Genomic DNA, 21,648 nt, shown 5'->3' with positions numbered 1-21,648 from the left:
ACATGGCAAAATCAATGTGTAATAATGGTCGGTCCAATATAGTAAGTCAAGTCGAATATGGATTAGCATGTTTATATGAATATCTTGGAGAAAGTGTAACAGGACAAGAAGAATACTGGACATACGCTGTCAAGACCCGGTTGACTCAATCCCAGCGGTTATTACCGATAAAGGTAATACAACCAAGTATCGAGATTATAAATAAATTATATTTTTAATAGCTAATCATTATTTAAGAAGTGGTGCTATTTTTAGTTTTGGGTATTTTTTTAATATTTCAAGAATTTTCTTGATAAACTTTGAAAACGTTGGATAATATAATAAATATAGGTATATAATAAATGAATTATATATGGGCATTTCCGTCGTGTCACTTCGGACATTCTAATTTAATTTCCTAATGTATTTTTGTAAAATATGACGATATTCCCACGGAAAAAACGGAAGAGATATTTTTAAATTAAACTAAATTTTTAAGGTTCATTATTGAATGGTACTTGGAAAATATTTTTGTTTCATATTCAAAACATTCATATTGTTATCTTTAAAAAATAGATTATATTAGAAATTTTTTGAACACATTACCTTAGCAAGTGGTGCTATTTTTCAGTTTGCAACTATGTTACATACGTACAGTAAAATTTATAGTCTCTGACAGCCTAAGAGCATAAAATTCATTCAAAATCCGTTTCCGCAGGGGCACGAAAATACTAAAACGTTGGCTGCCCGTCAACGCTAGCTTTCACTGTATATATACGCCTATATGTGTCTACTTATTTAAATTAATAAATTTCAAACTTTTATGCTTTTTAGATTAGTGATTCCCTTAGTGAGCGACCAGCTACCATTAACGTGCCTTAAAGCCGAATATAATGGCGACGAAGTATTCACAGCTAAAATTCAAGATCTGGCGAACAATTGAAGAGTTCCGACATCAGGAAGTTGAGCCAATGTACAAAGAATCGGATCATATTCATATTATTGCTCTTTGCACGGCATTGAGTGCCGGAGTGCGTGTGGAATATTTGGATAGAGGAGAAGGTGGCACAGTAAAGACACACGATTTTCCCGAAGGAACTGATCCAAAAGTTTTTTTTCATTTATAGGCCAGGCCACTATGATATATTATACCCTATATAATGTTTATTAAACGTGAAGCTTGATATACATACAAAAAACAAAAACTGTGAGCCGAAAATCTACTCCCATTATTATTTAAATTTAGTTTTGTATGTAAATGTGTATTATGTATGCTTTATTAAAATACAGGAATATTGTAAAATGCCCTAAACCTGCTTATTATAAATTTGAAGCGCTTGTATCCAAAACAGACAAAGCTTCGTTTCTTTCATCTTGCAGTTCCTCGGCAGTCAACTTCAATTTCGATTTGGCAAAATCGGTAAGCGGTAATCCTTCCACGATCTTACATTTCTTGTTGTTGATTTCTAGTGGAAAGAAAAGAATTAAATTTTTAGCCGAGTTGTAACTGCCATCGGAAAATACGCCCATAGACACAAGTTGCCCAGGTGCAGTCCTATTCCACCAGTCATGCATATGGTCACAAGCAGCTTTTGCAGCCGACATGGCCGATGACATTTTCCGAGCTGCAACTACAGATGCACCTCGTTTTTCAACATTTTTAACAAATAAACCGCGTAGGTAATTCTCATCGTTGATTGCTCTAGAAACAGATTTTTGTGTCCCTTCTATGAAGAAGTTACCATGATCAGCATCTGGGTACTGAGTGGATGAATGATTACCCCATATTATAATGTTGCTAACATTCGAGACAGATTGATCAAGTCGCGTCATGGCGGAAAAGTTTTCCCTTGGTATAGACGGGACATAGTTGGCACAGACAAATGCATTTGTGTTAGCTGAATTTCCAACGAAGAGAACTTTGACATCTATTTTTGCTACTTTATCCAATGCCTGTTCGGCACTTTAAATATCTTGACGTTAGCTGAGAGCAAATCTTTTCATTCCATTCCTTCTTTGCGGGGCATAGCACCAACCAAAAAAGCAGCTGAGACATCTTTAAACCCCACATCGGGATCTGTTGTAAGTAACACTTCGCGCAAAAATGGTAATGCACAATCGTTTAAATTCATCACAATACCTTCCAAAACTCCAATCATAGGTGGTATATCCAATGAATGCAGGGCACGAGGTTAATCTTTGCCAAACTCTTCGTCTCTAGCAATCATGTACAGCAATGAGTAAGCTATTTCACCAGCAGCTTGATACCGCCTACAAAAAAAAAAAAAAAAAGCGCACGAGTTATCTCCCTGTCTTTTTTGATAGTACAGTTGGTATGTTTCGTTTTTGAATAAGTTTTAAATAAAGTACGTCTTCTTTTTGATGGTGCCAAATTCTAAGTGTCGTTTTATTCAATTCTCAAAACATATGAAACCTTTTATCTCGATTTTATCTTCTATGGTGGTCGCGGCGTCAATGTATTTATCCGCAGGTACGATCAGATATGCAGTCGGAGGTAATATTTATATTGTTGGCGTGAAAGATGAGTAGTATGCCCTTTATTGATACGAAGATCTATGTTCGGTTTCCTCCATCGATGGTGTTGCAGGTAGCCTTTTTATTATACTATGCAACAAATTGAAGGTTATTAATATCAAACCGAACCGGACCTTTTTTTCTGAAAGTACATGTATATACATGAATATAATTCAATTGGAATGTAGTACGAACGAAACCAGTACTGAAACGGTGCAGCAAATTATCGAAAGTCTTATATATGATTTCTGCCTTTATATTGGTAAATGAACATGGCTATATTGTAGTAGCGCTTGTAACCGTTTGTATTTAGAAAGAAAACAAAAATAAAAAGAGTAGGAATGTTTTTTCTTCTTTATAACTAAAACGATGTATAAACGTTTTATCCCTAAAAGTGGGCAATATAAGTTTCGCAGAGTAATCTGCGTTCACTGCTTGCACTGCTTGTACTGCTTGTATTGTTAGTTAGCGTTGTACTAACTAACAGAATGTAGACTAACATTGTATAATTTTGAAAAACATAGGAAATGCGATTTCGAGATTCATTTTTTTTTTGTTTTGGTTCAGAAAATTTTCTTTGAATTTTTTTTATTTATCCGATTATTTTTTTTTTTGTGGCGCCCCCTAGGCTCCTCTAGAGTTGGGATCAGGGAAGTTTAGGGGTAATCGAGGCGAAGAGAGGGGTCCAAAGAGGACTAAGGGATAGAGATTTAGCCAAGTATGTCGGCCCCCATGGGAATGACTTTTCTTTTCCAAATCGTCTTCAACCAGTGCGGTCGCAAAAATTAAAGTCCTAGTGAAAACTAATTTTTTTTCGGAAAAAGTCCGATTGTGAAGTTTGAATGCTGAATTCGAAGCAGTTTTATTCCTTCAGTGATTGATAGTGTTTTATTTCAAAATAAATGTAAGTCCAGCGCTATACAAACGCGCATATCAGTTTGAGTAAAGGAAGCAATTTTTATGAAAAATGTTTGTCTTTTAGGCACATGGGCAGTCTGATGAAGTAGATTTTCGAGAGGAAGTAATATTTCCTTTTTAATCCGGTGCCAAGTCAAATGGTAAATAGTAAAAAAAATGCGCCTTCTAATGTATGTAGTAAGAAAGTTTTGTTTTATATATAGAGTTGGCACCTAGTTCACAGACTAGATGCAATGGTCTAGGCCGGTCAGCCGACTAGAGAAAGGCTTATGAGGGACAAGCTGTCAAAACGGACCGAAGCCCCTGGAGCAGCAAGTATTGGCCAGAAAAGATCTGAGACGGGCATGGAGAGTAAAACTATAAATAAAGAGTATAAGATTCTCTAGACTAGAGGAGAGACTCCCCCCCGCCATTACCTTGCAAGCAAACTCTGATAAGTAAAAGCTTTTCTTTTGTGATAACTATCAGCCAGCGGAGCTTTCATATGTGTAGCCGCTTGGCTGGCGTTTCGCTTTGGTTATTTTATTTACTGGCGGTCGTTGCATAGCCTTCAGCCAAGAAACTTAATATCTTCGCCAGGCCCTAATATTGCATGGGTTAAACTAATGTTGGGCGAAAATAATTAAATGCCTTTAATTTTTTTTTTCTCTAATAATTTCGCCTTAAAGCTAACTTTTAAATTGTAAAATTCTGAGTCTTTTGTGTACTCCAAAGTCAAGTTAATTTTTTTTTTTGTTAAATTTTTTTTTCTCTATTTTTATAATTTCATTTGTAATTTTCTTTTTGGTCATGAGTGAAACTTCGGTGAAAATTTTGGTTCACCCCTTTTTATTTTTTTTTGCACGCCACTGGCGAAAGCTTAACATGATTTAATTCTCTCTTGAATCAACAACATACTCTCTCCCTAGAAAGATCTTTCTCCGTGGGATGCTTAAGTGAGTACTCTTTGGTTATAATGTCATTTTTCTTGTGTTTTTGGTATATGATTGACCAAGCAAAGTAAAGAGAGAGTTAAAGCAGTTTTCGTTGCTCTCGTTTGAATAACATATAAAATTTAATTTTGGTCTTTTTGGTCATCAGAAGTTTAACTTATGCTCAAAAGAAAAAGGAATTCTTTTTCTTTCTTTGAATTTTAATATACTTTTCATATAAACATTGTCATATCTACATATCTATATTTATATCAAAATCTATAATTTTTAATTTTTGAAATGCTTTATATTATTCGTTACTTTTATTAAATATAAGTTTTTGAAATGAATTTAGGCTGAGACGTTTACAGGGGGGGGAATCATGCAAAGTAAGTTAGGTTAAAAATTGGTTTGGCATAGGGATCGCTGGGTAATTTTTTTTCTTTGGATACAGCGATCATGGTAGGGTGGGCGAATTTGTTTTGGGCGTCACTGATATCAGACCCCTTCTTGTTCAGCAGTTGCGCCAGGAAATGCGGTATTTCTTTTCTTTTTCTCATTTTTTTTTGTGGCCAGTACCAAGCGTTAAACCGAGGATAAATTGTGTCAGTACGCGATTTCATTAATAAAATTTTAACTAGTAGAGCGGGTAGTCTATCCATTTCCCCCATCCCCCATTCCTCACCGACTAATTGAGCCGAAACCAGCGCGTACTACTGATAGATTCTACCAGATTCCAACAGCTCGCAGTAAAATTGTAGCAGGTTATATGTTACAATATCAACTCAGCTTTTCACGCTGATCAAGAATATATATACTTTATGGGGTCGGAAACGTCCCCTTCTGTGCGTTACAAACATCTGATCAATTTTATAATACCCTCTGCAAGGGTATAAAAATGAGGAGGATACCGAAACTCAAAAGACTTTAGAAGATTTTATTGAAGAACGTTTACAAGATGCTATTACCAAAGGTGAAAGTCTCGAAGGCACACTGTTAAATATATGTCAATTGGAATGTAGTAAGAACGAAACCAGTATATGGAATATCATGAGATATAGTTCTTCATTTGGCATCAAATGTGCCCCAAGATCAAAACTTTAAACTCTTCTTTGATAACTGGTACACTTCCGTAAGTCTTATGATTGCATTAAAAGAAAAAGGTATCCTCGCAGCGGGAACGATTCGCCCAAACCGCCTTAAGAATTGTGTGCTTTAGAATGAAAAGGAACTTGCGAAAGAAGTTCGAGGATCCTATAATTCGAAAGTAGAAACCTCGCTAAAATTAATTACTTGCCGCTGGTATGACAACAAAAGTGTCAAATTAATTTCAAATTATATTGGCGACCAACCTGTCACAGAATGTGTTGAAATAATTCTCTCTCAACTCAATGCATGCATGATCACACACATGAATATATATATGTAACTTTGTATGCTCTCTCTCGAGATGCGTTAAAGAGAACAATGACTCGATGAGAGACAAATAGAAGTCAGTCGCGAATAAACTGCACAACCAACCACACGCATTCTGTTTTTCATTATAACAATAGGTTATGGGCCCAGGCAACGTGCCTATGTGGTTGCTGTGGTAATTTTTAGAAGAAATTAGTTTTCGCGCTGTGTTCTAGACGGTTTTTTCACAAAGTATATATGAACAAGTATAATGTCGGCGTTATATCAGATTGATAAACTCGAGGACAGTAATTATGACTCGTGGTGCATCCAGATGAAAAGTGTGCTGGTGCATGCGGATTTGTGGAATGTGGCGTCAGGCGTATTGGCAAGGCCAACTACGGGGGAGAACACCGAATGGACGACGCTGGATCAGAAGGCATTGGCAATGATCACCTTAAGCGTCAAGACTTCACAGTTGGGACATGTGAAGCACTGTGCAAGTGCACATGAGGCTTGGAAGAAGCTTCAGGAAGCTCATCAACCCAGAGGACCCGTTAGAAAAGTAGCACTTTTCAAGAAATTGCTAAGTAAACGCATTCAGGAGGGTCAAAGCATATCGAGTTATTTGTCGGATTTCAAGGAAATCTTGGACAAACTTGCTGGCGTTGGAATCGAAATATTGGACGAGCTCACGACGATTATTTTGCTTTCCAGTCTTCCAGACGAATTCGACAATTTCGTTGTCGCCATAGAGACACGCGACAGTTTACCGTGTTTCGACATGTTATGCATAAAGCTGAGAGAAGAAGGAGAACGCAAAAGAGAGAGCGAAAAACCGATCGAGAGCGCAAAAGCATTTACAGTGGTGGAAAAGCAATCGATGCAGAGAGACAATTGGAAGAAAAAGCAAAAAGTTTGGAACTGTTTTGCGTGTGGCGGCAAAGGCCATTTTAAAGCAAATTGTCCCAGTGTAAACGGTCGGAAGGTTGCATCGAACCCGAATAAGGCAGTACAGTCATCGTTAGGTTTGCTGAACGCGTTGGACGCGAAATGTTTGGAACGATCAAACTGGTGTCTGGACAGTGGCGCCACCAGCCATATGTGTTGTAACAGAAATTTGTTTTCAAAATTTGAGAAACATTCGAAAAAAATTGTTTTGGCTGATAATAACTTTCTTCAGGCTGAAGGAAAGGGCGAGGTAAAGCTGAATATGGTTTCACGTATACTTACATTAAAGAATGTATTGTATGTACCCAAAATGAGAGGTAATTTCGTGTCGGTGAGCAAAGCAGTTGAACATGGAAGCATCGTTGAATTTGGACTAAAGTATGCACGAGTGATCCAAAAGGGCGAATGCATTTTGAAAGCGGACAAAGTTGGCCGTTTGTATATTTTTGGAACAGCACCGAGCGAATGCTATGCCATTGAACAGACTTACGAAGATTTGTGGCATAAAAGGTACGGACATCTCAACTATGGCAGTTTAGCTGAAATTGCACGAAAGGATTTGGCCTGTGGCATGGGAACGTTTGACTCAACGTCGTTGGAACCCTGCAAGATCTGCATGGTAAGCAAGATCACAGTACAGCCATTTCCAGATTCGACCAAGAACAGAGCTAAGGAAATCTTGGAGCTGGTGCATTCAGATGTTTGCGGTCCGTTTGATACAAAAAGCCTTGGAGGCAGCAGATACTTTTTGACATTTATCGATGACAGGTCTCGTCGCATATTTGTATATTTCCTGAAGGGAAAGGATGAAGTGTTTGGAAAGTTTGTCGAGTTTAAAAACATGGCAGAGCGGCAAACTGGAAAGAAGCTAAAGTGCATTCGGAGCGACAATGGTCGCGAGTACGTCAATAAATCGTTTGACGAGTTTCTCAAGGGCAATGGAATATTGCGGCAGCTCACGGTACCATACACGCCGCAGCAGAACGGTGTAGCAGAGAGAGTTAACAGAACTCTTGTGGAGATGTCAAGATGCTTGCTCATCCAGTCTGGTCTACATCAATCTCTTTGGGCTGAGGCAGTTTATACAGCTGCTTATCTGCGGAATAGGTCACCAACTCGAGCCCTGGTTAACATGACTCCAATGGAAGCATGGAATGGTAAGAAACCATCAATAAGTCATTTAAAAGTTTTTGGGTCTATTGCAGTGGCACTGGACAAAGGACATCATAAGGGCAAGTTTGATCCAAAGGGCAAAGAATACCGAATGGTTGGTTATTCTCGAAATGCGAAAGGGTATCGGTTGTACGACGCCGAAACCAGGCAAGTTGTTGAGAAGCGAGACGTTTTGTTCGACGAGCGTTTCGGCAATGGCGATTCGAATGGTGATATCGTCAAGTTTGATTTTCCATATACGGATGATCAGGATGCAGTATTTGTTGATGCAGCAGATCACTTGAGTAATACAGACGAGTCTGATGCAGAGGTCACCGAGAAGGGCAGCAGTAGCGAAGATTTCGACATGGCAGTTGAACAAGAAGTGGCAGAACCTGTGGTTGAACAACGGGTTGGACCCGGTAGGCCGAAGCTGATTCGAACTGGAAGGCCTGGTAGACCAAAGAAGCAGTTCAACATTTTAAGCGCATTGATTACAAGTGAGGTGATCATACCAGAGACCTATGATGAGGCGGTTAGTAGTCCGTTTGCTTCGTATTGGCGTGAGGCTATGCAAAAGGAGTATGACTCCTTGATGTCAAATCACACTTGGCAGCTTAGTACGCTACCGGAAGGGTATAAACCTGTTGGCTGCAAGTGGGTCTACAGTGTAAAGCGTGATGCAAAGGGAGAAGTCGAGCGTTTTAAGGCGAGACTAGTAGCAAAAGGATGTTCACAGCGCTATGGAGTGAACTACAATGAAACATACTCGCCTGTATGTCGCTTGGAGAGTGTTCGATTCATCTTGGCCCTAGCAGCGCAGTTAAAATTGTATCTACACCAGATGGATGTATGCACGGCTTACTTAAACAGTGATTTGGGCGATACCGTATACATGAGGCAGCCCGAAGGATACGCAACTGAAGACAAAAGCAAGGTACTTCTGTTAAAAAAGGCGTTATATGGACTCAAACAGTCGGGACGGGAGTGGAACTCCAAACTCGATAGTGTTTTGCGAGCTAATGGTTTCATACCTTGCGACAATGAACCATGTCTATACAAACAGCAAGCAAAAGGTAACCTATCTCTAATCCTTGTCTATGTAGACGATCTTCTCATAGGATGCCAGGAGAAATCGGATCTTGACAGGATTAAGTCAGCTATTATGGCAGCGTTTGAATGTGTTGACAAGGGACCTGTGCGTTTGTTCCTTGGCATGGAGGTTCACCGTGATGGCGAGCTTGGCGAAATATCATTGGGTCATTCACAGTACATCAAGGATCTACTGGAACGATATGGCTATGCTCAGTGCAGAAGAGCCGCAACACCGTTAGAAGCAGGGTATCAGGTAGCCTGCGATAAAATGGAGTGTAAAAGGGTTGATGCAACTCTTTATCAGTCAATGATAGGCGAGCTAATGTGGCTTGCGTTGACTACTAGACCAGATATTCTCCACTCAGTATCGAAGTTGGCTCAACGTAACAAGGACCCCATAATGAACACCTTGCAGCCATAAAGCATGTTTTAAGATATTTGGCTTCGACAGTTGGCTTCAAGATTCATTACAAGCAGTCGGATGCGGCGTTTACTGGTTTCGTGGACGCAGATTGGGCAGGCGATAGGATTGATCGCAAGTCTTATACAGGATATGTATATTTTCTGGCTGGCGGACCGATATCATGGAAATCGGAGAAGCAGCGGAGTGTTGCTCTTAGCAGCACCGAAGCAGAATACATGGCGTTATCAACAGCGTGCAAAGAAGCCATTGTATTGCGTCGATTAACCATCGAGATTGGTTGCGGAGAGGAAGATACATCTACCGTTTTGTATGGCGATAACCTCAGCGCGCAGCAATTGGCTAAGAACCCGGTACACCATTCAAGGACGAAGCACGTGGACATTAGATATCATTTTGTTAGACAAGTAGTTAATGATGGTCAGATTATTTTAAAGTATAAGTCTACTAATGAAATGATAGCTGATATCCTAACCAAGAATCTTGCAAAGAAGAAGCATGTAGAGTTTACGAATTTGTTAAGTATAAGATAAATTTGTGGACATACTTGCATTGAGGAAGGGTGTTGAAATAATTCTCTCTCAACTCAATGCATGCATGATCACACACATGAATATATATATGTAACTTTGTATGCTCTCTCTCGAGATGCGTTAAAGAGAACAATGACTCGATGAGAGACAAATAGAAGTCAGTCTCGAATAAACTGCACAACCAACCACACGTATTCTGTTTTTCATTATAACAATAGAATGCACCCGCTGGTGCCGTACAAGTGCTTCGTCCTGCTATTGTAGAATGCTACAATAAGTATATGGGCGGGGTTGATCTTTCAGATATGTTATTAGAACTTTATGAAATTAATCACCGCTCCAAAAAGTGGTATATGCGCATTGTATTTCGGTGTATAAATATGGCGGTGGTAAATAGTTGGCTTCTGTATCGTAGAGATTTGAACTGCACCAAAGATAACACCCGTCACATGCCTTTAATACAATTTCAACTGGATATTGCAAATGAACTTCTTCGATTTAGTATGCAAATTCAATCTCGAAAAAGGGGTCGTCCAGCACAACTTGTGCTCAATATTGACTCGCGCGATTCATCTCCAGCACCATCTACCCCCGCTTTATCAATTTTATCCACTCACACATCTAAAACATCATAACTTTATAGAAAAACCTTAGGACATAAGATATGACAAAATCGAACATTGGATTCAATGGGGTTCAAAAGGCTGGTGCAGACTGTGCAATACAGGATACCCACGTTCAAAGTGTTCCAAGTGTGACGTTCACCTTTGCTCAAATCCTAGAAAGAATTGTTTTAATAAGTTTAAGTAATAAATATATAATATTATAGCAGAAGACCAAAGAGTCTCAGAAAAAATGTCTTGAGTTTAAACGTATTAAAATATTAAGAATTAAAAGACTGAAATAAATAAAATATTAATTCATCAATTACGTATACGTATTATTTTAAACATCTACTACTCAGGACCAATGTTGCCTATAGGCAACATTTCGGTGAGGACAAAGCAGGATACGTAGGACTAAAATATGGATTTTGGTCAATATTTGTGGCCATATTAATCGTAATATGCAATGAAATATTTTTTTAGTCTTCCCATTGTAATTCAGTCCTGAAAGGGTTAAATATAATGCGTCGGGAAAAACAGTGCTCTGTGGAAAAGCGAAAAGCGTATCGTAAAGTTGAAAAATTGGTTGGTTCTTCCAACTAAAGTATTCGAAATTCGATCAAATACATACAAATAGATACATCAAAGTTCAAGTAAACAATCAATTTTCGGAAAGTAAACCGCTTGAAAATGGCATACCGCAGGGATCACCTTTTATCCGTAATTCTTTTTCTCATAGCTTACAACAAACTGTGTCGCACCATCTCAGTACACAAAGGATTTGACTTCGTTGCATACGCCGATGACTTCACAATAATAAAAAAAATTAATAAAAACACAACAATGGTAAACATAAATCCCCTTTTCACAGATATTCTAAACTGGTGTGAATACTCGGGAGCAAAACTATCTGTAAATAAATGCAAACACATGCACATTTGCAGGAAAAAGAAATGCAATTTTCAACTAAGTTCCCAATCTTACAACCTCGACGCAAGTAATTCCATAAAAATCCTTGGTCTGGTTATAACAAATAGATACAGATGGAAACAACACATAGACAACTTAACAGTCCAAATTGCACAAAGACTTAACATAATAAAATGGCTAGCTAACCAAAAATATAGTTGTGATATTAGATCACTAATAAATACGATACAAGCTTTGATCATGTCAAAAATAGACTTTTGTTTACCTTTGTACGGCAATTGCCCCCCTTCCTACAAAATAAAACTTAAATCCATCTATCATGATGCATTGAGGAAAACCTTCGGAGCTTTTCGGTCTACTCCAACTAACAACCTTCTTTATGAAGCCGACCTTATGCCAATCGAGTCGAGATTTTCGCTAGCAACAGCAAAACTGTATAAAACTCTAATGCTCGCATCAAACACACCTCTCCAAAAAGTGTTAAACAAACTAAAAAAATAAAAAAAAAACACCCAGAATACCATCGATTCTGCATAACACCTTGAACTTCTGCAAACACAATGATCTATTGTTTACCCCAATAAGAAGCAGAAAATTACTAAAACCCCCATGGTCCCTCAGTAAAGAGTCAGTTAATCTCTCTCTTCACTATACGACTAAGTCATCTACACCCCCCATAATATATCGCAAAATGCTCCTTAGCCTCAAAGAAAGATATGATAGGTATAAATTTATTTACACGGACGGATCAAAATCATTACAAGGAGTCTCATACAGCATCACAACTGAGTCAGACATAATTAAAACGGCCCTGCTCCCACCTCACACCTCGAATTACACAGCGGAAGCAGCAGCTATACTGGCTGCTTGTAAATATGCACTAAGAGAAATACAGCATTTTGTACAGACTCACTGTCAGCAATACAGGCAGTAACCCAGGTCAACAACCAAAATCCGTACATCTCTCATATACGAGACATAATAACCCACCAATACCCCAAAATAATTTTGATATGGGTACCAGGTCACACTGGCATCCAGGGCAATGAAACAGCGGACAGAGCCACAAAGATAGCTTACAGTGTCCCATATATAGTTGAGCAAAACATTAACCACAAAGACACAACAAAGTACATAAAGGGCATCATACTTAAGAAATACAAAAGCAAAGTTTGGAGGAATACATCAGACCACTACAAGACGACTAATGTAAACCAAACATCGATAAGAGACTCACAAATAAAAATAGACAACAATGTTAAACGAACAGACATCATCAAATTTCAAAGAATACGATTCGGACACACAAAACTCACCCACGAATTCATATTCAAAAAACAACCCCCCCCACAATGTGTACATTGCAACAAAATATTTACAATTCTCCACATACTCACAGAATGCAAGGAATATAATGAGCCGAGGAAAAAATTCCTACACCCTAACCCTATTGAATCCCTATCCCTAAGTAACCCCAATATTGTCGCTATCTCCCAATTCTTTAAAGAAATAAACCTATTCCACCTATTGTAAAATATTACCCAACCCATGTAAATATAGGTTAACAAAAGAAATAAAAATTAGTATTAATTATAAAGAACTGTATATTTTACAACTAGCTTAAGACCATAGTAGTTATAGCTAGCATATCGATTAGAGGTAATTTGCAATTACCTACTAATCATAGTCTAAATAAATAAAATAAATATTAATCGTAATATGCAATGAAATATTTTTTTAGTCTTCCCATTGTAATTCAGTCCTGAAAGGGTTAAATATAATGCGTCGGGAAAAACAGTGCTCTGTGGAAAAGCGAAAAGCGTAAAAAGTTGAAAAATTGGTTGGTTGTTCCAACTAAAGTATTCGAAATTTGATCAATTTTAAACAGAAGCCTAAAACTCATCGACGAAAGCCAAAATTAAAGCAGAAGTCGGTCGCTTAATTAGAAAGAGCAAAACTAATCTTTTTAAGGCTCCAACCGGTGAGAAAAAGGACTTCAACTTCTTGACTTCGAAAAAACCATTTAAGGTAAGTAAGGTTCCTTTTTTGTTTGAAAGTTTGTCAAATATCTACAGATATAAGTGGAGAAACCTGCCATGGTCTGGTGAAAGTAAAGTTTTCATGTATGATGGAAAAGGCTCTATAGCATATGTATGCCCTGAGTCCACAGAACTTGGTTTTAACTCCAAATATAGCCTGAAGATTGTTAAACATGGCAAAATCAATGTGTAATAATGGTCGGTCCAATATAGTAAGTCAAGTCGAATATGGATTAGCATGTTTATATGAATATCTTGGAGAAAGTGTAACAGGACAAGAAGAATACTGGACATACGATGTCAAGACCCGGTTGACTCAATCCCAGCGGTTATTACCGATAAAGGTAATACAACCAAGTATCGAGATTATAAATAAATTATATTTTTAATAGCTAATCATTATTTAAGAAGTGGTGCTATTTTTAGTTTTGGGTATTTTTTTAATATTTCAAGAATTTTCTTGATAAACTTTGAAAACGTTGGATAATATAATAAATAATAAATGAATTATATATGGGCATTTCCGTCGTGTCACTTCGGACATTCTAATTTAATTTCCTAATGTATTTTTGTAAAATATGACGATATTCCCACGGAAAAAACGGAAGAGATATTTTTAAATTAAACTAAATTTTTAAGGTTCATTATTGAATGGTACTTGGAAAATATTTTTGTTTCATATTCAAAACATTCATATTGTTATCTTTAAAAAATAGATTATATTAGAAATTTTTGAACACATTACCTTAGCAAGTGGTGCTATTTTTAAGTTCGCAACTATGTTACATACATACGTACAGTAAAATTTATAGTCTCTGACAGCCTAAGAGCATAAAATTCATTCAAAATCCGTTTCCGCAGGGGCACGAATATACTAAAACGTTGGCTGCCCGTCAACGCTAGCTTTCACTGTATATATACGCCTATATGTGTCTATATATTTAAATTAATAAATTTCAAACTTTTATGCTTTTTAGATTAGTGATTCGACGCCCTTAGTGAGCGACCAGCTACCATTAACGTGCCTTAAAGCCGAATATAATGGCGACGAAGTATTCACAGCTAAAATTCAACATCTGGCGAACAATTGAAGAGTTCCGACATCAGGAAGTTGAGCCAATGTACAAAGAATCGGATCATATTCATATTATTGCTCTTTGCACGGCATTGAGTACCGGAGTGCGTGTGGAATATTTGGATAGAGGAGAAGGTGGCACAGTAAAGACACACGATTTTCCCGAAGGAACTGATCCAAAAGTTTTTTTTTCATTTATAGGCCAGGCCACTATGATATATTATACCCTATATAATGTTTATTAAACGTGAAGCTTGATATACATACAAAAAACAAAAACTGTGAGCCGAAAATCTACTCCCATTATTATTTAAATTTAGTTTTGTATGTAAATGTGTATTATGTATGCTTTATTAAAATACAGGAATATTGTAAAATGCCCTAAACCTGCTTATTATAAATTTGAAGCGCTTGTATCCAAAACAGACAAAGCTTCGTTTCTTTCATCTTGCAGTTCCTCGGCAGTCAACTTCAATTTCGATTTGGCAAAATCGGTAAGCGGTAATCCTTCCACGATCTTACATTTCTTGTTGTTGATTTCTAGTGGAAAGAAAAGAATTAAATTTTTAGCCAGTCTCAGTCGAAACTTCACGGAGTAAAGACGTGCTATCAATCGTCACCGCCAGTGGTAACAATTACAAAAACAACTACCTTGCATGTACAAAGAAACAAGTGCACAAGTAAAACACTCAGAAAACAATTACACAAAAAAAAAAAAAAAAAAACAGTAGTCCACGAAGTCGAACTAAGCGGGCGCCAGCCCAACAACAACGACAATGTCGCGACCGCCCGACATAAGCTTCCCAACACCGTGGGACAAATCCATCAACACGGAACCGAAATTTGTTGTAATAAGAAGAATAGATAACAACAGCTTCGAAAAAGTGTCACCTTTTATAATTAAAAAAGTCATAGATAACGCGTGCAATGGAGAAGTGGAATCATGTACCAAAACCCGAGATGGAAATCTTTTGGTCAAGACAAAAGGCACAACTCAAGCGCAGCGACTAATTAAAATAACACAGTTTCACGACTTCCCAGTGTGCGCAAGCGAACATAAGTCGTTGAACTCTTCAAGAGGCGTCATCTACTCCAATGACCTGCGGAACGTGGATGAGAAGGAAATATTAGAAGAACTGAGTACACAGAAAATAACCTATGTACAAAAAATAAAAAAAATGCAAAACGGTGAACTGGTTGAAACCGGACTTGTCATTTTAACATTTGAGACGACAAAACTTCCAACTACAATGATGATTGGATACGAAAGGGTTAAGGTTCGACCTTACATTCCATTACCTCTTAAATGCAAAAAATGCTTTAGATTCGGACATTCAACAAAAAACTGCCCAAAAGAAAATCAACATTGCCAAATCTGCTCAACAGACATGCACAAAGAAGGCGAAGTATGTACCAAGCCTAAATTTTGCATCAACTGCAAATATGACATAAATGACGAATTCAACCATAGCCCGATAGACAAATCTTGCCCTGCGTTCGTAAAACAAAAAGAAATATTGGCAATCAAAATAATAGAACGAGTCGATCACAAAACGGCTACACGAATTTATTTCACACGCCACCTACATCAACCTACGCCTTACGCAAAGATTGCATCAACGCAGTCAAACATCTCCAAAGAAAAATCATATCAACCATCAAGCATCAGCCCAACATCACAGAATCAAAATAAAGCGCAACCTCGACAAGTCAAAAGATACGATGACTTAATAAATAGCGACCCAACACACATTACCGGAACAACACAAGGCACCCAAGAAGACATGGAAGTAGACCCAACATTGAGAAATGACCATCCAAAAAAATCGATACCGGAATCAGATCGTAAGCTGAGAAGTCACTCAAAACTTAATCCTCTTACCAAACCCCTAAAAGCTAAAGACAAATCTGACAAACTAGAAAGTCAACTTAAAAATAAAACTAACCAACTAACAAATTCGTAAAAGTTTTATAAATAACATACTTACATAGAATTACAAGTAATGATAATAATAATTCAATGGAATTGCAATGGTTACGTGAATAATTACGACCAACTACAAATAATGATAAAAGCGGTTAGCCCAAAAATTATCTGCCTTCAAGAAACCCATATCCACTCCCAACCCAATATCCCTATCCCACTTAACTTCACATTAATTCACAAAAATTCATCAAAGAACTCACATGGAGGAGTAGCTATGCTAATCCACAAATCTCTTCAATATGACTCACTCAGAACAAATAATGATTTCGATGCCGTTGGAATAATCCTTCATTCCAAATATAAAATCCAAATTATAAACACATATATCCCACCAAATAAACAATTCAACAAACACAATTTAGAAAATATGTTTGGTAGCCCGAGTATTAATACCATAATATGCGGAGACTTCAATAGCTGGCACCAAACCTGGGGATCACCAAAAAATAATGTTAAAGGGAATATTGTATTCAAATTTATTTCCCAGTCAAACTTCATTACCCTAAACGACGGCACACCAACTCACTATTCTACGCACCATACGATGACACATGTAGATCTCACTCTGACGACCCCGAATCTGCTACCACATCTTAAGTGGAAAGCAGACACAGACCTCCATGGGAGCGACCACTTCCCCATCTACATAACTATTTTTGGCAGTACAAACTATGAACACCAAGATAGACGTCCTAAATTTAGACTTGATCTGGCGGATTGGCTAAATTTTGCTACCCAAACTGAACTTTTTCACTTAAAGAGGCTAAAGAGCAATGAAGTAAACAAAGAAACAGCAAATTTAATCAAAATAATTAGACAAAGTGCAAATATAAGCATACCACAGACATGTCCAAAATTTAATAAAAGATTCTCAGTCCCGTGGTGGAGCAAGAAGCTAGAAGAGTTAAAAACTAACAAAAACAAAGCATGGAACAAACTTAGGAAAAATATAAATACTAAAAATATAGTAGAGTTCAAAAAGGCTAAAGCACTCTTTAGAAGAGAGTTAAAACAATCAAAAAGGCTTTCACTACAAAAATTCACTTCCGAAATTAACCCAACATCAACCCCTTTAAAAATTTGGTCAAATATCAACACTTTCTGTGGCAGAAAATTGAGAAACGGAATTCACTGCATAACCTCACCAAATGACCCAACAATAAATGTCATCAATAAGACAGACATAGCACAGTTGTTTGTAAATCACTGGTCTAGAGAATCCTCCGACCACAAATTTAGCGTCTCGTTTAGGAACAATAAAAACCGATCTAAAACAATTATCCCCTCCTACGAACCTCCCCACGAAGCGCTCAGCATTGAATCTGAGATCAAGCACATAGAATTCAGACCAGCATTAAACAGCCTTAAAGGTAAGAGCCCAGGGCTCGACAGAATCTCTTACCCTATGCTAAAAAACTTGTCCAGCGAGGTCTCAGACCGGGTAATAAAACTGTATAACATGATTCTTAATTCTCATATCCCACAAAACTTCAAAAACAGCGTAGTAGTCCCTATCCATAAACCAAATACTCCAAAAACTGCAATAAACTCATACCGCCCCATTTCACTAAACCCTTGCATGGCTAAAGTTTTGGACAAAATTGTAGCAAACCGACTATGGTGGCTTGCTACCAATAGTAAGCTTCTGGATAGTCGGCAAATAGGCTTTCGAAAGGGCATGTCAGTGTCGGAATGTCTAACTCACTTAGACTACCAGACTACTTCCGCCCTATCCACAAGAAACCATCTCTCAGTCATGAGCCTCGACTTCGAAAAGGCCTATGACAAAATAGGAATCCATACAATCATTGATGAGTTAATTAATTGGAAAATAGGACCTAAAATATTAAACTACGTCAAAAATTTTCTGACAAATAGATACATCAAAGTTCAAGTAAACAATCAATTTTCGGAAAGTAAACCGCTTGAAAATGGCATACCGCAGGGATCACCTTTATCCGTAATTCTTTTTCTCATAGCTTACAACAAACTGTGTCGCACCATCTCAGTACACAAAGGATTTGACTTCGTTGCATACGCCGATGACTTCACAATAATAAAAAAAATTAATAAAAACACAACAATGGTAAACATAAATCCCCTTTTCACAGATATTCTAAACTGGTGTGAATACTCGGGAGCAAAACTATCTGTAAATAAATGCAAACACATGCACATTTGCAGGAAAAAGAAATGCAATTTTCAACTAAGTTCCCAATCTTACAACCTCGACGCAAGTAATTCCATAAAAATCCTTGGTCTGGTTATAACAAATAGATACAGATGGAAACAACACATAGACAACTTAACAGTCCAAATTGCACAAAGACTTAACATAATAAAATGGCTAGCTAACCAAAAATATAGTTGTGATATTAGATCACTAATAAATACGATACAAGCTTTGATCATGTCAAAAATAGACTTTTGTTTACCTTTGTACGGCAATTGCCCCCCTTCCTACAAAATAAAACTTAAATCCATCTATCATGATGCATTGAGGAAAACCTTCGGAGCTTTTCGGTCTACTCCAACTAACAACCTTCTTTATGAAGCCGACCTTATGCCAATCGAGTCGAGATTTTCGCTAGCAACAGCAAAACTGTATAAAACTCTAATGCTCGCATCAAACACACCTCTCCAAAAAGTGTTAAACAAACTAAAAAAATAAAAAAAAAACACCCAGAATACCATCGATTCTGCATAACACCTTGAACTTCTGCAAACACAATGATCTATTGTTTACCCCAATAAGAAGCAGAAAATTACTAAAACCCCCATGGTCCCTCAGTAAAGAGTCAGTTAATCTCTCTCTTCACTATACGACTAAGTCATCTACACCCCCCATAATATATCGCAAAATGCTCCTTAGCCTCAAAGAAAGATATGATAGGTATAAATTTATTTACACGGACGGATCAAAATCATTACAAGGAGTCTCATACAGCATCACAACTGAGTCAGACATAATTAAAACGGCCCTGCTCCCACCTCACACCTCGAATTACACAGCGGAAGCAGCAGCTATACTGGCTGCTTGTAAATATGCACTAAGAGAAAAACAGCATTTTGTACAGACTCACTGTCAGCAATACAGGCAGTAACCCAGGTCAACAACCAAAATCCGTACATCTCTCATATACGAGACATAGTAACCCACCAATACCCCAAAATAATTTTGATATGGGTACCAGGTCACACTGGCATCCAGGGCAATGAAACAGCGGACAGAGCCACAAAGATAGCTTACAGTGTCCCATATATAGTTGAGCAAAACATTAACCACAAAGACACAACAAAGTACATAAAGGGCATCATACTTAAGAAATACAAAAGCAAAGTTTGGAGGAATACATCAGACCACTACAAGACGACTAATGTAAACCAAACATCGATAAGAGACTCACAAATAAAAATAGACAACAACGTTAAACGAACAGACATCATCAAATTTCAAAGAATACGATTCGGACACACAAAACTCACCCACGAATTCATATTCAAAAAACAACCCCCCCCCACAATGTGTACATTGCAACAAAATATTTACAATTCTCCACATACTCACAGAATGCAAGGAATATAATGAGCCGAGGAAAAAATTCCTACACCCTAACCCTATTGAATCCCTATCCCTAAGTAACCCCAATATTGTCGCTATCTCCCAATTCTTTAAAGAAATAAACCTATACCACCTATTGTAAAATATTACCCAACCCATGTAAATACAGGTTAACAAAAGAAATAAAAATTAGTATTAATTATAAAGAACTGTATATTTTACAACTAGCTTAAGACCATAGTAGTTATAGCTAGCATATCGATTAGAGGTAATTTGCAATTACCTACTAATCATAGTCTAAATAAATAAATAAATAAATAAATTTTTAGCCGAGTTGTAACTGCCATCGGAAAATACGCCCATAGACACAAGTTGCCCAGGTGCAGTCCTATTCCACCAGTCATGCATATGGTCACAAGCAGCTTTTGCAGCCGACATGGCCGATGACATTTTCCGAGCTGCAACTACAGATGCACCTCGTTTTTCAACATTTTTAACAAATAAACCGCGTAGGTAATTCTCATCGTTGATTGCTCTAGAAACAGATTTTTGTGTCCCTTCTATGAAGAAGTTACCATGATCACCATCTGGGTACTGAGTGGATGAATGATTACCCCATATTATAATGTTGCTCACATTCGAGACAGATTGATAAAGTCGCGTCATGGCGGAAATGTTTTCCCTTGGTATAGACGGGACATAGTTGGCACAGACAAATGCATTTGTGTTAGCTGAATTTCCAACGAAGAGAACTTTGACATCTATTTTTGCTACTTTATCCAATGCCTGTTCGGCACTTTAAATATCTTGACGTTAGCTGAGAGCAAATTTTTTCATTCCATTCCTTCTTTGCGGGGCATAGCACCAACTAAAAAAGCAGCTGAGACATCTTTAAACCCCACATCGGGATCTGTTGTAAGTAACACTTCGCGCAAAAATGGTAATGCACAATCGTTTAAATTCATCACAATACCTTCCAAAACTCCAATCATAGGTGGTATATCCAATGAATGCAGGGCACGAGGTTAATCTTTGCCAAACTCTTCGTCTCTAGCAATCATGTACAGCAATGAGTAAGCTATTTCACCAGCAGCTTGATACCGCCTACAAAAAAAAAAAAAAAAAGCGCATGAGTTATCTCCCTGTCTTTTTTGATAGTACAGTTGGTATGTTTCGTTTTTGATGGTGCCAAATTCTAAGTGTCGTTTTATTCAATTCTCAAAACATATGAAACCTTTTATCTCGATTTTATCTTCTATGGTGGTCGCGGCGTCAATGTATTTATCCGCAGGTACGATCAGATATGCAGTCGGAGGTAATATTTATATTGTTGGCGTGAAAGATGAGTAGTATGCCCTTTATTGATACGAAGATCTATGTTCGGTTTCCTCCATCGATGGTGTTGCAGGTAGCCTTTTTATTATACTATGCAACAAATTGAAGGTTATTAATATCAAACCGAACCGGACCTTTCTTTCTGAAAGTACATGTATATACATGAATATAATTCAATTGGAATGTAGTACGAACGAAACCAGTACTGAAACGGTGCAGCAAATT

General features: G+C 37.5%; 3 long non-coding RNA genes and 2 pseudogenes across 3 annotated transcripts; 3 read left to right on the top strand and 2 right to left on the bottom strand.

Moving 5' to 3' along the window:
- The first annotated feature begins 621 nt into the window (after positions 1-621).
- On the top strand, positions 622-1,285 carry LOC137574949 (uncharacterized). The gene is made up of 2 exons (XR_011032080.1): positions 622-747; positions 814-1,285. It is a non-coding gene; the product is annotated as an uncharacterized lncRNA (long non-coding RNA).
- A 14-nt stretch (positions 1,286-1,299) lies between these two features.
- LOC137575025 (malate dehydrogenase, cytoplasmic pseudogene) lies at positions 1,300-2,153 on the bottom strand (annotated as a pseudogene).
- Positions 2,154-3,257: 1,104 nt separating this feature from the next.
- LOC137574971 (uncharacterized) lies at positions 3,258-4,693 on the top strand. Its single transcript, XR_011032095.1, has 3 exons — positions 3,258-3,418; positions 3,497-3,572; positions 3,636-4,693. It is a non-coding gene; the product is annotated as an uncharacterized lncRNA (long non-coding RNA).
- A 9,621-nt stretch (positions 4,694-14,314) lies between these two features.
- On the top strand, positions 14,315-14,919 carry LOC137574944 (uncharacterized). The gene is made up of 2 exons (XR_011032079.1): positions 14,315-14,375; positions 14,442-14,919. It is a non-coding gene; the product is annotated as an uncharacterized lncRNA (long non-coding RNA).
- Positions 14,920-14,933: 14 nt separating this feature from the next.
- On the bottom strand, positions 14,934-21,095 carry LOC137575024 (malate dehydrogenase, cytoplasmic pseudogene; annotated as a pseudogene).
- Between the last annotated feature and the right edge of the window lie 553 nt (positions 21,096-21,648).

This window comes from Drosophila tropicalis, unplaced genomic scaffold, assembly GCF_018151085.1.
Source record: "Drosophila tropicalis isolate 14030-0801.00 unplaced genomic scaffold, ASM1815108v1 contig_527, whole genome shotgun sequence".
Lineage (NCBI taxonomy): Eukaryota > Metazoa > Arthropoda > Insecta > Diptera > Drosophilidae > Drosophila > Drosophila tropicalis.
The sequence above is the reverse complement of the archived record's forward strand: the minus strand, read 5'-3'. Positions and strand labels throughout refer to the sequence as shown.